This window comes from Anabrus simplex, chromosome 6 (genome assembly GCF_040414725.1).
Source record: "Anabrus simplex isolate iqAnaSimp1 chromosome 6, ASM4041472v1, whole genome shotgun sequence".
NCBI classification, from domain to species: Eukaryota; Metazoa; Arthropoda; class Insecta; order Orthoptera; family Tettigoniidae; genus Anabrus; species Anabrus simplex.
Genome location: NC_090270.1, coordinates 38,717,077 through 38,734,078, shown reverse-complemented (window position 1 = coordinate 38,734,078; position 17,002 = coordinate 38,717,077). Strand labels below are relative to the sequence as shown.

At 39.1% G+C, this 17,002-nt stretch overlaps 1 protein-coding gene across 1 annotated transcript in view; it reads left to right on the top strand.

Annotated features, from left to right (window-relative positions):
• The window catches only part of LOC137501279 (caspase-8-like), a 188,708-nt gene that overhangs the window by 159,818 nt on the left and 11,888 nt on the right, over nt 1-17,002 (top strand). The window lies entirely within an intron of this gene.

Below are 17,002 nucleotides of genomic sequence, written 5' to 3'. Positions count from 1 at the left end.
GTCAAACTGTAAAACGGAACATATTTCATAGCACAAAATTCTTTTTTGGAACACAAAATACGTATCATTAAATGCCATTCAATTAAATTACTCAGTATTAAAAAATATAACTTTTCTGAGAATCAGAGCCATCTTTTGGTTACTGTTTAACTGAATAGCAAGCACGTAAACCATTCAGGTAACTGTTTTGCTGATCAAGATCACCCATGGCCCAGAAATTGTCAAATAAATTCTTTCTCTTATCACCTGAAATTTTATTTGAACATTTAGACATACACTTGCAGTCCAGATTTTTTATATATTCTGGGAGAAATTGTTTTACGAGTTTTTATTGAGTACAACGCCCAGTGTTTCTTTTTCTTTTCTGAAGTTTTTTCACCCTTTTTGCTTCAGGTGATTTTCTTTTACCCTGAATATTTGCAGTCTTTTCCGAGGCACCATATCTGCTTTGTCCATATAGGCTATTGTTACGATGGGCTCGCCACACCCAAAGGCATTTTATACCTACTGCCAGGTTCAAAATTAGGCCGCCCCTAACATGGAGACAGACACCTTTCGTAGCCGCTCCTCTGGAGTACAGACACTACGGGTATGCCCCTTCCGCCATCTCCGCCGTACCGAAGTCCACCTTCTCCGCCGTAGATGCCGTTGAGGTCTTCACTCGTAACCCTGAGCTGGGACCCATACCAGATGTTACACACCGGGTCAGTGTGCTATGGGACTCACATAGGCAGGGGCGCCACTTCCTGGGTAGGGCTGCCTCCGAAGAGGGTTGAGAAGCAGATACAGGAAAATCAGTTTGGTTTCAGAAGTGGAAGATCAACAATAGAGCCCATTTTCATTATGAGACAACTAATGGAAAAGCATTGGGAGTACGGGAATGATATGGTGATGACATTCATTGATATTGAAAAGGCATATGACAGTGTCCCTAGGACGAAAGTTTGGGACAGTCTGGTGCAAAAAGGAATTGGACAGGGATTAATAAAAATGATCATGGCATTGTATAAGGAATGTTGTAGTTGCGTGCAAACACAAGTTGGCAGGACAAGTTGGTTCAAAATAACTAGTGGGCTGAGACAGGGAAGTGTTCTATCACCAATCCTGTTTACAATAGTAATGGATGACATCATGAGAACAGCAAAAGCAGCATATGGAGGAAGAGAAATGAACATGATGTTATTTGCAGATGATATTGTAATTTGGGGAGAAGACGACAGGAAGGTTCAAGAACAGTTGAATGTGGTGAATGGGAAGATTGAAGAATGTGGATTGAAAATAAGTGTAGAAAAGAGTAAAACTCTTGTTATGACGAGAGGGGAGAAAGAAGGGAAAGGTCAGATTAGACTTGCAGACAAACCCCTGGAAGTAGTGGAAACTTTTAAATACCTGGGGAGTGAATTAATGGTGAATGCTCGACTGGATGCTGAGATTAGTAAAAGGATTCAAGCTGGAAGTTGTTTCTATCATAGTGTAAGAAATATGTTATGGGACAAAGATGTGCCAATGGAAGCAAAGGATACTATGTACAAGATGTATTACGTACCCATAACAACTTACGGAGCAGAAACTTGGACAATGACAAAGAAGGATGAGAGTCGAATACAGGCAGCTGAAATGAAATTCTTGAGGAGTATGATACAGAAGAGTAGACGAGACAAAATAAGGAATGAGAAAATCCGGGAAGAAATTGGAGTGGAAAAAATGAATGATAGAATAGAGAAGAGCCGACTAAGATGGTTTGGGCACATAAAGTGAATGAGCGACGAAAGAATGCCAAAAAAGGTGATGGAAATGCAAGTCCAAGGAAGGAGAGGCCGTGGACGACCACGATTAAGATGGAAGGATACCATCCAACGCAGCATTATAGAAAGAAACCTGGACTGGGACACAGTGTTGGAGGAGGAGTGGTGGAAAGACCGAAGAAAGTGGAGAGGAACCATATTTGCCCCTACCCGGCTACAGCTGGATAAAGGGAAATGATGATGATGATGATGATGATGATGATGATTTGCAGTCTTTCTGTTTCCACATATGCCAATAACAGTTTCTGCTGTTTCAGCATGTCTTTCACTGACATTTGAAGCAATATCTGTGTCTGTGGTCTGCCTCTGTGGTGTAGTGGTTAGTATGATTAGCTGCCACCCCTGGAAGCCCGGGATCAATTCCCAGCTCTGCCACAAAATTTGAAAAGTTATACGAAGGCTGGAACGGGGTCCACTCAGCCTCGGGAGGTCAACTGAGTAGAGGTGGGTTCGATTCCCACCTCAGCCATCCTGGAAGTGGTTTTCCATGGATTCCCACTTCTCCTCCAGGCAAATGCTGGGATGGTACCTAACTTAAGGCCACGGCCGCTTCCTTCCCTCTTCCTTGTCTATCCCTTCCAATCTTCCCATCCCCTCACAAGGCCCCTGTTCAGCATAGCAGGAAAGGCCGCCTAAGCGAGACTGGTCATCCTCCTCAGTTGCATCCCCTGACCCAAAGTCTGAAGCTCCAGGACACAGCCCTTGAGGCGGTAGGAGTGGGATCCCTCACTGAGTCCAAGGGAAAAACCGATCCTGGAGGCTAAACAGACAAAGAAGAAGATCTGCATCAGTACTGATACCTAAAGAACAAATTAAAAAATAATTATGATTTGTATAGTTCAGGTTTTCTTTTCCCAATATTTTGTTCATACATGTCTATGTTTCTTTCATCCTTTGTGCTTCAAGTATGCTTTCTTTTGCCCTGATTATTTGCAGTAAATTCAGAAAGAAACCTGCATTTTCCACTGTTATTGTCAACACAACTGAAATTTGTGAACACCTTTTTTTTTTTTTTTTAATGAAATCTCTACGATACTAAGAAAATATTTATGTAAATTATCTTTACCTTCAGTAATTTGAAAATCTGAATCTTCAGTCTCATTAGAGTCACTTGATATCACTTTAGAATCAGTCATTCTTGAAAAACATCAAACCACATCAAGGTACAAGGAGGCAGATAGAGTTATACCACTACTAAAATAATTTCTTCTTTGGTTTCTCTAACTAGTCTGCATTGTGGTGTTCTCTGTTGGTGGCAGAATTAAGTTGGTGCTCTACCACTATTATGAGGCGTGTTTTTTAAGTAAGGGCCGTTTTGTTGTAGACACTAGTATTTGCGTGTGAATCGCGTGCTGGCATGCCTTGAGAACAACGGTGCTCAGTTGCAGCTCTGTTGATCACCTGTACGGTTCTGTTCTGTGCATGCTCAAACGTTCAAGATTATCGACTCGCCCATGCCGTGCGAGGTTCGGTCAGCGATACGGTTTTTGTTGGCAAGGAACCTGTCTTCTGCAGATGTTCACTAACAGATTTGTGAAGTGTACAGTGCTAATGCTATGAGTGAAGGCAAAGTGTGTAAGTGGGTATGAGACTTCAAAAATGGCCGTGACAACATCCATGATGAGGCCCGCTCCGGTCACCCATCTCTGATCAGACGATTTGGTCGCTTTAGATTAGATTAGATTCTTGAGGACAGATGCTTCACAATAATAGCTCTCTTAAATGCCTTTCCTGACGTGTCTAGGTCAGTGCTTTACAACATTGTTTCTGAAAACCTAAACTTTAGGAAACTGTGTTCCCGCTGGGTCCCTAAACTCCTAATGGAGGACCACAAACACAAAAGATTTGAGTGTTCAATGACGTTTTTGACTTGTTATGTCGAAGAAGGTGACAACATGTTGAGTCAGATTGTAACGGGAAACGAAACATGAGTTTCGCATATCATGCCTGACTCGAAGCAACAGAGCATGGAGTACGGAGACACACATATTTGCCTGCAAAGGTGAAACCAAACAGGCTCTGTCCCAGCACAAGATCATGGCATCCGTGGTTTGAGAAAGCATGGTGTTTTGTTGGTCGACTTCATGCAACGAGGATCCACCATCAATGCGGAAGCCTACTGCCAAACTTGAGAAAGCTTTGCAGAGAGATACGAAACAAAAGATGGGACATACTGTGAGAAGGGAGGAGGAATTTAAGAGAGATCCAGAGAGGAGGAGATCTGATAAGGAGGGTGCGGTTGTGGCTCTGGTCATGGGTGATTCAATTGTTATGCATGTCATGAAAGTGTGTTGAAGAAAGGGAACCAGGGTAGTCTCTCCTGGAATTAGGTTAAGACAGATGTGAGGATGTGAGGAAAATAGAAGGTAAGGAGGAGATGATAATTTTCTATGCTGGTACCAACAATGTAATGCAAGCAGGAATAAGTACTAACATAGCTGGGAATGTGTGGGATCTGGTTACTGCAGCATGGAACAAGTTTAAGGAAGAAGAGATTGTTATCTTTTGGATACTGTGTATGAGTAGGAAGATACTGACTGAAATGAGACTATGGAATGGGTACCTGGAAATTGAGAGTGATATTTGTAGTTCCTAATGCCTGGGTAGAATGTACGTTCAAATAGCCTTCACTTGAACCACAATGGTACATGTAAGTTAGAGGGTTTGTTTAGAAGAGTTATAGGGAGATACATTCAGGAACATGGGGTGGCCTAGGGAGCGGTGATGACTGTGTAGGAAGCAGGAGGTCAAGGAAGGATGACATAAAATTTGTAGTGTTAAACTGTAGAGGTTTTGTAAAGAAAGAAATAGAACTAATTTAGTAGATATGTAGGGTATATATAAATATCTACCAGACATAGTAATAAGAATTGAATCATGGCTGAAAAGTGATATTATGGATGCGGAAATTTTCTCACAGAACTCAAGTGTTTATCATAGGGATATGTTAGGAACAATAGGAGGGGGAGTACTCATACTGGTGAAAGAAAAATATGTAAGCTATGAAAACTGTAAGTATGAGAAACATGACATTCTAGATATAAGACTTATCTCTAAAGATAATCGGCAACTTGATGTTTTTGGGGGTGTACAAACCTGGCAAGGCTGGCGCTGATGCTGATGCAGATGCAGAGTTATTTGATAAGATAATTAGCTATGTGGGGAATGACACAGAAAGGAACCTTATTGGAGAGGGTGATCTGAACTTACCAAATGTTAACTGGGAAGGGAATGTGAACGACAAAGTATGATTACCAAATGGTGAATAAGTTAATATGAGAAGGACAGCTGAATCTGAAAGTGGAAGATATTTCTAGACGTAGTGTTGAAAAAAAAAAAAACAGATGAGCCCTGTAGAAAAACTGAAGTGATAGATCCTATAAGTGATCATGAAACTGTCATTGTCTTAGTTAAAAATAAATGTGATAGAAAGGAATGTCATAAAAGTAAGACTGTTAGGTAATGCCATATGGTTGATAGGAGAGGCATGAGGAAATTTGTAAAAAGCAATTATGATCATAGGAAAATGGTAAATCAATATTTAAACAGCCTATGGAATGGGTTGAAAGCAATTTTTGAGGAGTGTGAAAACAAGTACAGTATGTACCTTCAAAAGTTGTAGGGAATGGTAAGGACCCATTATATTATAACAGGGAAATAAATAAATTAAGGAGGGGGTACAGATTAGAGAGAAATAGAGTTAGGTATGGTTGCAGGAGTAAGGAGAGATTGAAGGAGCTTACCGGTACTAAGAAATTGAATTGGCAAAAAATCACCTAAGGATAACATGATGGAAAACATAATTGGCAGCCATATACAGTGGATGCCGCTTATTATGATCACTCTGGGACGCAGATAATTTGATAACATTAACCGGCTGATAACAGTAGCTGAAAAATAAAAATTGATAGGTAGCCTACTGTATTTATTCATAATCTACATGCACTACAATGAAACAGATACCGGTACACAGCACTGCAATACCGTTTACTGTTTTCAGCTATGTAAAATAGTATCTAATCGCTGTTTACTTCTGATTGTCTCTCAGAAGTCCATGAATATCTAGCGCCTGTTGCATTTCAGCATTCGTTGTTGTTCGGGAAGCTTCGGCAATATTGTCATCATCAGCATCACTATCTTCTGCTCCATGTTCTTCACCACTCATATCTAATTCTCCGGATGTAACTGCCTCACATAAATGTCGTCTTTGTCTGTTTCGCATCAGTAATGATGCCCTCATCAATGTTCATCCATGCCTGAAATTCATCTTCCGTTAAGCCTGTTGGACAAATTTCAACATCCTTGTCTACTTCTGGTAACTGTCTTAAAAATCCCCCATACTGGAAACAGTTCCTTATTGTATGTGCTCAGACATTATCCAATTGACATGGCTAGAAGATGCAGGGCATCAAGAAGGCTGGTTGTTTTGGCAAGGGCATTGGCACTAGTTTTATGTGAGTTCTCTATGTTTTCTAAGATTCTTGTGCACATTTCATCACCATAATATGCTTTCATGGTGCGAATGATTCCTTGATCGCATGGTTGAATTAATGAAGTCGTAATCACCGGTAAGAAAACCACATTGATGTTCTTGAGCTCACAATTCACAATGTGTGCTACACAGTTGTCAACCAGCAAAACTATTTTACAGCTCAGCCTATTATTCCATTTCAGTAGTCATTCTTTGAAAATCAGGGCAGTCATCCATGCATTAGAGTTGGAATGATAGTCCACTGGAAACTTATTGATGCCTTTAAAGCAACGTGGGTCCTTACTTTTCCCAATCACTAACAGTCTTTTCTTTTCACCAGACATACTCGCACAACATAAAACTCTTACTTGTTCCTTGGAGGTTTTACAGCCTTTAGCACTTTCATATTTGAAGAAGTAAGTTTGTTCAAGCAAGGTGCAATAATACTTGCATACTTGAGAATGAAATCTTTGAAAACAAATATGATAACATAAACCAAATTCATGATCACAATAAACGGAAGATATCCAATGTTTTAGTATTTGTTCGTACGGGACTTCATAAAAGTGATTGTATAATATGGTTGATAAAATTATCCGTGATTACAATAAATGGAATCCACTGTATTTGTTAGGGAGGAATGGAAAGATATGTATAAATACTCAAGGCAGAAACAGGTTCCAGGAATCATTCTTTAATGAACAAGGGAAGTGTATAAGTGAGGACTTAACAGCTGTCAGAAGTATTCAGTCAGCAGTATGCAAAGTTAGTTGGAATATGAGGATAATGTCCAGATAGGGAAGGTGACTAATATTAGCAAGTTATTGAAATTTACCTAGATAATAAAGACCTTTATAAAAGGATACAAAAGTTGAAAGCCAGAAAAGCAGACTCTGGGATTGATAAGATTTCTATGGGCAATGGTGTGGGATATACAGGATCTCTCGTATAAACCCAGACCGAACTCATGGTGTTCATATTCTGGGCTACTGCAGCTACATAGTTCTTGACCTTGCAAGCAGCCTGCACGTGTTCGACCTGGCAAGCATGAGTCGCCAGTCTGAATCTCAGCTGTTAACAGTGAGACAGTTATCATTGCAACATCGTATTTTCGTATGTAAAAGTGTTGGTTTCATCTTAATGGTCGTGTGAACAGTCATAACTCTCACTGTTGGTGCGCAGAAAATCCTAATTGTGTTTATGAAGTCTCTCATTAATTATAGGAAAATTGGTGTTTGGTGTGCTGTTAGTGCAAGATGAATATTTGGGACTATTTCTTTTCGAGACAACAGTAAATACAGAGACGTACCAAGATAACATTTTGACACCGTTCTTCCATCAGTTAACGCAAGAAAAAAATCTGAAGTGTTTGCAGATCATTGCTGGTCTATTTTCCCCTTTTTCTCCAGATCTAACAGTGTGTGATTTTTACTTGTGGGGTAAACTGTAACAAAATGTGTATCAAATGAACAAGTCTTAACACATTGGAGGAACTGAAAGAAAAATTGTATAAAATCAGAAACATTACAGTGGCAGAACTTACCCGCATCAGCCAGAATGTGGTTACCAGATACAATGCCTGTATAACCCAAGAATGATGACGCTTCTGAGGTAGCTACTTGCGTTTGGTCCAGGTTTATAAGAGAGATCCTGTAGTGCCATACCTGAAATATTTGATTACTGTTTGCAGTGTTATCAAATGAATTTCTTTAACCCCTCAGCGTTGCAGCCATTTAAAGAGCTTCCTTCCCCACGGCCGGATGAGATTTCAACTACGCGCATCTGAAATACTTTGATTCACTTAAAGCGTTACTACAAGTATAAGAGTAGCATGATATTAACGAAATTTGAAATTCCTTATGATAGAACTATGTACATGCAGATAATTACATAATTTTTTCACATTACCTTAGTAATTTAGTTTCGTGTGATAGAGTTCGAAGCACTCTTCGGGACAGAGACCCACGTCACTCTCCTGGCAGTAGTACGCCGACGTCTTCTTTTTGCCGTGTTTTGAACACACGATACAACGTCTCTGAGGTTTGGATTTCTCACTTTTTGGTGCTAATTTCCTGATAAAATGTCTTTCTTGAAACCTTGGAACTGTATTATCTGATGCGCACCGGCCTTGAATGTGTCTTTCCCTGCCCGTGCGAGCGTATTTTGTCAACAAACCTTCTACCAGCTGAATCCGAGAAGATAACTGCTCAATGTTTATCCCTTTGGCTTGTCTGAATATTATTAGAGAATTTAGGACGGTTGCATTCAATAGTCTTTTGAACAGCTTTATATACCATTTAGTCGTTCTCTTTCTTTCAACTAAAAACATATGTAGTAACTGGTCCTTGAGATCAACGCCCCCCATGCCATAGTTGTAATCTATCGCGCATAAAGGCTTTACTGTATCTTTCCCCCTCTTAGTTACATGTTTTGTTTCTTCATTGTGGTATGTGGATATGAACGTAACATTTTTTTGTCACACCATTTTAGCACAGTGACGGGCCCAGAATGCCTAGCTATTATTTCCTTAAGTTCTTTTTTTTACTTCCTTGGGGACGTTTTTTCTGTTCAGTTTCAGTGTCCCAACACAGTCTGTTGAATGATGATGTTTTAGAGCCCTCGCTAATTCTGGACTATTGTAGTAATTGTCCATCCATAAGGTGCATCCTCAGCCTAACAAAGGTTCTAACAATTTCAAGAAAATTGCTGCAGTTTTTGGGGTTTCTGGTGTGATAAGAGTTGATTCAATGACAGTTTCCTTTCCCTGTGTATACAAGAAAACACCACAAATAACCAGTACTTGACTCACACAGTTCAAATGTTTTTATGCCAAATTTTGAGGCCTTTAGTGACAAGTATTGCCGAAACAAGAGGCGCCCTTTCCACAGAGTCAGACTTTCATCAATAGCAATATTTTGCTGTGGTAAGTACAGGGACTGAAATTTGTTATTCAAATGACACAGAATAGGATATATTTTGAACAGTTTTGGAGGCCCTTGGTATATGTAGACAAGCTGTTATTGTCTATAAAATGCAAAAACCTACATATCGTTTCAAACCTCTCCCTACTTATGACATCTGAAAACCCAGGTGTTGATATGACCCTGCTCTTCAAAAAATAAGACTGAGATGTTGGCTTTTGTGCAGTGCCCATAAGCAGAAATAAAGATAACACAGTATAAATTTCATTTATTGTGACAGGTGACCAGAATCGAATGGGTGACCAAAACAAAAAAAGATTTCCACGAGCATTTTGATATTGCTCTGCATACCTGTTAGTTTCTTTCACAATTAACTCTACTATGCTAATATCAAAGAACGTTTCAAAACATTCAACGATTTCATTGATATTTTGTGCACCACCTCTTGGTCCGAATTCACTGTTGAAAACTTCCCTTTGACTTGTATAATTATCCATAGTCTCCCACACAAAATTTCCAAGTACTGGTTCCTCCTCATTGTCACTCTCATCATTTACCACTGCATCCGCCACAGCCAAATCATCTATTTCATTGTCACTGTTGCTAATACTGTCACTGCTACTTCCGACTAAACTTTCATCTGAATTATACAATATTTCAAGCACGCTATTGTCAGTCAAACCACGGCTGGAGCTAGCCATTGAGCGCGGCGCATCACACGGACTGATGAAGCTGCAGCGAGACCGAAGGCAGCAGTATGAAACTGAATGAGGGGAATAACATTTATGACGAAATAAACCAACTCGATACATATTTCAGATAAAAGGTCGAGACATTGTCTTTCAAATGTGATATATACCATGCACAGTTGGTTCTCATATCGTATGACAGAAAGCAGCACTAACTGATGCCTACACAGAGCGCTCGTGGAGAGTTATGAAAATATTACAAGCCGAGAAATAAAGGTAAATATAATAAATAAACCGCACTGTCACTGTACAAATAGAGCAAAGAACATCACGCAAAAAGACAAACTATTCAGATCATCATTTCTTTATTTTATTCTGCAGGAAAGAATGAAGCAAATAGACTTAAAAGAAAAACAGAGATTAGGGCTCAGACTTACTTGACAAATACGTATCCTTGCAAAAACAACTACATTTTAACAATCTTCAATTATTCAATTCTTATTTTACAACACTGATAAACTACAAAATTTCTTCTTGGAAACAAAACAATTTGCGTATCCATAACTCCAAAAACTCTTCGCGCTATACCCATAAACGTGAAACCATGTATGGGTCTATACCACGTATAGAGGTCGGCAGCTACGGAAGAAAAGAGGGTCTATACCACGTATTGAGGTCAGTGCTGAGGGGTTAATAAATCTACCTCTCTCTGTAATAATAATTTTATTGGCTTTACATCCCACTAACTACATTTACGGTTTTTGGAGATTCTGAGGTTCCAGAATTTAGTCCCGCAGGAGTTCTTTTACGTGCCAGTAAATCTCCCAACATGAGGCTGACGTATCTGAGCACCTTCAAACGTCACCAGACTGAGCCAGGATCGAATCTGCCAAGTTGGGGTCTGAAGGCCAGTGCCTCAACCGTCTGAGCCACACAGCCCGGCATATCTCTCTCGCTAGCCCCCTGTGGGAAAAGGTGATAAACATAAAGTGGATAATTACAGGCCAGTCAGCTTGACCTGTGTTGTTTATAAGCTTTGAGGAAGCATTCTTTGTGATTATGTTAGACACGTTTGCAATATTACTGACTGGTTTGATAGAAGACAGTTCAGATTTAGAAAAGCTGATTCCAGTAAGGCTCAACTTGTAGGATTAGAGCAAGTTATAGCAGATATTTTAAATTCAGGTCAAATATTATATTATATTATATTATATTATATTACATTATATTATATTATATTATATTATATTATATTATATTATATTATATTATATTATATTATATTATATTATATTATATTAAATAATATGCCTTTGCTGGCAAGATGTAGTGTTTACAGTGCGCTATGTCCTCTGGTATGGGCTAGAATAAAATTGTTACTTTCATTGACCTGTCTCAGTCTCTTCCTTGGCTTTGACAATATGAAAGTGGCTGAGGTATGAGTGACGCTAGTAATGCCATTCCTTATGCAGCCAGTCCCTGCTCTGAATGGTGTGAAAATTACAAGTTGTCCATTTCATGACCGTATCGATGTTTAATCAAGAAGTAAGTATAAATAACCACCTAATCGATACTTTATTAATGCCTCTTGATTAAACATCGATACGGTCATGAAATGGACAACTTGTAATACGAATGCTAACCAAGCAGGAAACATTACAAACATCTATCTTAATCTGAAGATGAAACTTGCAAAAGTAAGCACAGATATATATTTCCTTAAAGAATGTCTAAATAATAATCTAATTCCTAAATTCTTAAAAGGGGCACAAAGAAACAACATACGCTCAGTTTTCCAAATTTCTACACAAAGAACAGTTAACCGCATATGGCTTAAACGAGAAATTAAATTTATATATAGGAAGAAATCCTTCCTCAACCGGGAGCTTTACCTAGCGCACCTTTCTGCTTCTAGTAACTTAGTTCCGCTAGAATGGGATTCTGTACAAAAATACGGCAGAGATAAAGTTGAAATTCTAATAAACAAGAAACGTACAACTTTGAATAAGAAGTTAGAAAACCTAAAAAACAATCCCCCAACAAATCTAAATAAGCATCAACCTAAATCTTCTTTTAATTGTGAAGAATTCCCACCCCCCGTCATGAACTTGTCGAACACGATGTTTACAGAACAAGAATTACAATTATTAAGCAAAGGGCCTAATCACAATTGGCATAGTTTCGATAACAGACAAGTATTAATACAAACTTTAGCAGAAACAGAGACAGCCATACAAACCCTTCCAGTCGACATTCAGAATGACGTACGGTACGAAGCAAAGAAAAAACTTCCCTCCATAATTAGAGGGTTACTAACCAATTCTACAAACACTAAAATCGAGAAGGATCTTCAGCGTAAAATTAGACAAAGTGATGTAGTGATATATAATTTCGTGTGGCTATTACTAGCCGAGTGCAGCCCTTGTAAGGCAGACCCTCCGATGAGGGTGGGCGGCATCTGCCATGTGTAGGTAACTGCGTGTTAGTGTGGTGGAGGATAGTGTTATGTGTGGTGTGTGAGTTGCAGGGATGTTGGGGACAGCACAAACACCCTGTCCCCGGGCCACTGGAATTAACCAATGAAGGTTGAAGATGTAGTGATAACGAAAGCTGATAAAGGTGGAACAGTAGTAATATTAAATGAAACCGAATACATCAATAAAACATAAACTTTTTTCACTAACAACAAATTTAAGGTAATTGAGAAAGACCCCACCCTAAAAATTCAAAAGAATTTGAAAGGGATACTGAAGCAAAGCTCCTTCCTTTTTAACGACCAAGATATTAAAAAACTCATTAATATGAATTCAGGACTTCCTAAAGCAAGAGCTATGCCTAAATTACATAAAAAGGATGCACCTATGAGACCTATAATTAATTTTCGGAGAAGCCCCACATACAAAATATCCCAATTTATTCATAGGTTCTTAACTCATAACTACGTATTTTATACCAAATCTTCGATAAAAAACTCCAAAGAGTTCTGCATTGCTATTAAAGATTTCAAGTTAACTTCATCTCATGTAACAAGTTCCTTCGACATCAAGGACATGTACACGAACATTCCTATTAAGAACACCATTGAGATTATAAAGACGAATTTATTAATTCACAAACGTATCAGTATACCTGAAATAGAAAACTTCATTACTATCTTGGAATTCGTTTTGAACCACAATTTCTTCTCTTTTAATAATAAAATATATCAGCAAGATAGACTTCCAATGGGAGCGCCGGCTTCTGGAATTTTAGCTAACATTTACCTCGACTTTTTGGAACACACTCAGATAGTAGGTCACATTAAAGGACTCGATCTCTGGCTTCGATATGTTGATGATACCTATGCCATAATTAACAAGGAAATAAATGATAGTCACAGTATCCTTAATACTTTGAATAATTTAGACCCAAACATAAAATTTACAGCTGAAGAAGAAGAGAAAGGCATACTCAATTTTCTGGATATCCAAACAATTCATAAAGACAACCATTTCCAATTTAAAATATACAGGAAACCCACTTTTACCCCAACTACAATCAAAAGTGATTCTTTACATCCCATCTCGCAAAAGAAATCAGCTTATTATAGTTTCGTCAACAGAGCCTTTGAAATTCCGCTAACAGAAACAGACAGAAAAAAGGAATTCTTTCATTCGTCAACAGGCTCTACATAATGGTTTCAGTTTGAAATTCATCAATAAAATCATCACTAAATGCAAATACCAGCAACAAATTAAACTTAAACAGCATTCAGAAAAAGAAAAAGGATATGTAAAATTCACCTTTAATAACCCAAAGATTTACGAAATCACCAACTTATTCAAGAAACACAATACCAAGGTAGCCTTCTCTACAAACAACAACATGAAACATAGATTCTTTAGTCATAATAAAGCTAATAAACTTAAAGATGACGAATTCCAGGAATCGGGTATTTATAAGCTGACTTGTGCTCAATGTAAAAAAAACTTACGTGGGACAATCTGGAAGGAACTTCTCAATTAGATATCAAGAACACGTCAATGCTGAAAGATACAAAAGATTCTCTTCCATGGGATCCCATATGAAAGAGTCCAACCACAAATTCACCAATATAAAACAGGACCTTCAAATTATCTGTATGATTAATAAAGGTAATCTTATGAACAACCTGGAAAACATCCACATCGTTCTTGATAAATTGGAAAACGGTGAAGAGAATCTCAACGAAAACAATGAGCATAAAAACATCTTATATGAGAATATTAGCAAATACTTAGAATGGGTAGACATGAAACAGACTAGACGAACAAGAGATATAATCAAACACGACATCGCAGAAGCACAGCCCAATCTCCCTCCTCCCTCACATGTTATTTTAGATGACGATAAAACTCTACTTCCCTTCTCTCCAGAGCTTTCCATGAACTGTCAAACTGTATCACATCGTTACTTCACCAGGTCGCGCTCAAAGACAGACCCTCTAGACAGCGCAGAATAAACATCTTTTCCAAACAAGAACGAGAGGCAAGATGACCTATTCTGATGACCTCCATTTTTATCAAAGGAGTCTCCAAAGAACTTTTATTTGTGCTTATTGTCATAATGTTTTTCTTTTCAGTTCTTTATTTATACAGCTGAAGAGGACCACTAAGTGGTCGAAACATGTCCTGTAAGTTTTAATTTTATTCAATTTTGCCTGAGGCATTAATAAAGTATCGATTAGGTGGTTATTTATACTTACTTCTTGGTGTGAAAATGTCGCTCATAGGGTCGGTTGGTGCAGGCATTTCAGTGGGCTTGGCAGACTGATGTGCAATAGCAACTTCTGACTCGGTGAGGAAAGCAACGGAAAACTACCTCACTTCTCATTTCCCTAGTACGCCTCTTCAGTGACACCTAGGCCATCTATGACAGCTAATGGTGAACCTGTTGAGGATCCAACCAGCCTTCGGGCTGAATACCCAACATACAACATATATTAAATAATAGTCGTATGGCCTCAGCTACCGTGTGCAGGTATTTCAATTTGATGCCATCTGGTTGTCTGCTCGTCAATTTCGACGTTCCATTTTACTCTAGGCCCACTAGATGGCAGACCGAATAAACCGGAACTCTCTTGGGCGTCTATGGCTGAGATTTAATGAATTTTGTTGGGTAAACACCAAATGTGTTACCAGAGATCTTTTACATGCCGATATCGTACGACATGGAGTGTCGAATGGATTTTTTCCGCCCTTCAAAAATCCGACTACCTCTGCCGGGTTTGAACCCGCTATCTTGGGATCTGGAGGCTGACACTCTACCGCTGTTATTTAATTTTATTGCATGCGACCATGGGGATTTGGCTGGCGCATACTCGTATAGGGGTTTTGTGATGACATCTTTACTTCTACACTGCTATGGACTCTGCCCAAGTGAAAGCCTCTTCCCGCACCCTTTGTCCCCCTCAATCCGTCCATCAGCATGCTTTCCCCTTACATCTCAACACCCTCACCCACACTATATCCTCGGACACAAGCTCGGGTATCCCTGCCTTATCATCAACCTGAAAACATTTACCAGTGAACTGCTTGCTGAAAGTCAGTCACCTAAGTTTGATATCGCCGAACACTCTTCCTTATTGATGATAATTTACAGTTTTACAATGAAATGTCACTTTTTGGCATTATTCTAGTCCAATATTTGACTTCAGGTGTCGAGAGAAAATAAAAGAACCTTTTCGTTCTCGAGGGAGGACACCGTCTGGGAGTCCCTACAGGCCAGTCGCTACTGGTATCACTATTGATGACCTATCCAAGGCTTTTGATGGGGTACATGATGGGAGATTACTAATGAAAATGAGGGCTATTGGACTAGACAAAAGAGTGGTTGAATGGGTGGCCACATTTCTAGAAAATAGAACTCAGAAAATTAGAGTAGGTGAGTGTTACTGTATATCGCTGAGGAAGAGAATGTTTGTTTCTCTCAAAACATGTATGATGTTTTTAATAAGATTGATGAACATAAAGTGTATTGGCAAGGCAGATCTTTCCAGCATCCTATCAAATAGTTTTTTAGTAATTTCTTGGTACAACTCTTAGCACATGACAGAGCAAAGTGTAGCTTCCACCGAAGTCCCAGTCTCATCCATGGCTGTGACAATATGGAAGCTTCTGGGGTATGGATGGTGCTGATTAATGACATTTGCAGCAAAAGCAGTGCATCTGATTGTTATAAAAAGGTGCTGCTCATAGGGTTAGTTGTGCTGCCAAAGCACCTTCTGGTCCAGTGAGGAAAGCAAGGGCTAACTACCTCACTCCTCATCTTGCCTAGGAGGAAGGGGGGGGGGGGGGGGCTGCGCTCCCCCCTAGCTCTCAGGGAAAGGAAAAATCTAATGTAGTCAGGTGTTTTTCTTTCAAGAAAATTATTTAAAAGAAGTGTAGTACCGCGCCGCACCAACAGGCAGGGTATACCGTGGGTGTTATTCTACCGCGGTCGTCATTCATCTTCCAAAATATTAAAAATACTACATACCCCTAGGTCTAGCCCTCCCCCTATAAACTGTCGTATGGGCGCCCATGTTGCCTAGTATGCCTCATTTTGGTTGTGGTTGTTGTGGTTACACAACCTTTGGTGGTGTTATTTGAGGATCCAACCAGCCTCTGGGCTGACGACCTTAACAGACAGACAAGGCAATACAGGAATAAATAGCACCTATTATGCTCAGATTTATCAACAGCAAGTGCTATGTTCCGAGCTGTCTGTGGAGAGATGGTGTGGAATGACATCAGTAGATGAATAAGGTGTAGTGGAGCTTTTAAAAGTAGGAAAGATCATAATTTGAAAATAAGTTGGAAATCAAGAGGACAAATTGGAGCAAATATTAATTTATAGGATTAGGAGTAAAGGATTGGAATTATTTATCAAGGGAAATGTTCAATAAATTGTTCAATAAATTTCCAAGTTCTTTGAAAATATTTAAGAAAAGGCTAAATAAACAATTCATAGGGAATCTGCTACCTGGGTGACAGCCCTAAATGCAGATGACATATTGATAGATTCACTGATTGGTTGATCGATCATATCGATCGATTGATGTGTAGATGAGGACAATTTGTTTTCTCTTCTTTTTTGTAAGTATGGTACCAAATGTTT